The 1,507-nt window shown below is 36.0% G+C and overlaps 1 protein-coding gene across 1 annotated transcript in view; it reads left to right on the top strand.

Moving 5' to 3' along the window:
* The first annotated feature begins 985 nt into the window (after window positions 1-985).
* MAP4K3 (mitogen-activated protein kinase kinase kinase kinase 3) overlaps window positions 986-1,507 on the top strand; it is a 130,098-nt gene continuing 129,576 nt past the window's right edge. Inside the window, exon 1 of the mRNA XM_013006850.2 lies at window positions 986-1,039. The gene's annotated coding sequence lies outside the window, so the exon portion shown is untranslated. The remainder of the gene's footprint in view (window positions 1,040-1,507) is intronic.

Here is a 1,507-nt window from a genome sequence, read left to right as displayed (position 1 = left end):
CTCTACAAATAGAGGAAGATCTGGCATCAGACAGACTTGAAGGCTGCTAGTCTCTCAACTTTGTCTCACGGACGTGAGTTGCACTAAGCCATTTGTAGTGCTTTCTAATTTAACTTTATTTCTTGTATTATATATTTATCTGTATATGATTTAACAGTTCATTTCTTGTTATATATCTAATTATCTTTATAAATAAATATATTAAATTATCAGAATTTGGTTTTATCTCTCTAGAGAACCCTGTCTAACACATTTTGGTACCAGGAGTGGGGTTTATATATAATGCTCCTGAATCTCATTTTATGAATTGATCTTTTAAAGGTGATTGTTGTTAACATGTGACCTATAATAAATAATAGACTTGGTCAGTTTGGAACCACAGTTACTTGACTCCATCAGTAAGTGTGTTTTCAAGGATGATAGAAGCGGGGCTGTTTCCAGCACTATATAACTGAGCCTTTCCCATTCAAGGATTAACATTATTTAATTTTAAAAATTCAAAGCTAATTAATTCAAAATTACAGTTAGCTTTTGAAGGCGATGGCAGTATGGTGTAATGCGTTACAGCTCATATTCTGGAGCCAGACTGTCTGCCTAGGTTGGAATTCATCACTGTTGTTAACTAGCTGTATGCTTACAGACCTTGACAAGGTCCGTAACCTCTCTGTGTTTCCATTTTCTCATCTGCACCAAGAATAAATTAGTACCTAACTCATGATTGTGATGATGATTAAATGAATTACTGTGAATATATATAGATAGTGCCTGGCATACACTAAACTTTCCGTGTATATGAGCTACTGTTATTACTGTTATTAAGTTTATACATGAATTAACATGAAGATTCATTGTGAAGACTATACTAGTTTTATTAATCCAAATAGTTTTTCAGCTCTTTAAAAGTAATTCTCTTATCTATTGAAAACAAATAGTAAACTAAAATAACATTTCATAAAGTGTTTTATCTTTTTTTTTTTTTAGGCTCGGAATGTTAACACTGGCGAATTGGCAGCAATTAAAGTAATAAAATTGGAACCAGGTAAATTATGTGCAATTTTATCATTCTTAGTTTGCTAAGAAGCCATTGGGTATATCTTAAGGCTTGTCATCATGATGCTCGGTCTTCCTTCCTCCCGATCTAGACAGTAATTGTGACCTAATATTAGACTGAGCTCCATTATTGTGAGTTTACTTACTGTGATCATGTCAACTGAAGTCTAATTATAGAGAATACTTCGTAGTTTACACACACACACACACCCAAAGTGAAGTCTAATTATAGAGAATACTTCATAGTGTACACACATGCACACACACACCCCAAGAAGCCTGGTGGTGGTGTAGTGGTTAAGCATTGGACTGTGATCTGCATGGTTGGCTATTCAAAACCACCAGCAGCTCTGCGGGAGAAAGACTAGGCTTTCGATTTCCGTAAACCCACAGAGGCTTGCTAAGAGTCAGCATTGACTTGATGGCAGTGGATTGGGGGGGGGGGGGGGGGGGGGGG

The sequence above is a fragment of the Echinops telfairi genome, unplaced genomic scaffold (assembly GCF_000313985.2).
Source record: "Echinops telfairi isolate 266 unplaced genomic scaffold, ASM31398v2 ScPeMD7_10;HRSCAF=50, whole genome shotgun sequence".
In the NCBI taxonomy this organism is placed as follows: domain Eukaryota; kingdom Metazoa; phylum Chordata; class Mammalia; order Afrosoricida; family Tenrecidae; genus Echinops; species Echinops telfairi.
Note: the sequence above shows the minus strand (reverse complement) of the source record. Positions and strands in the feature narration are given on the sequence as shown.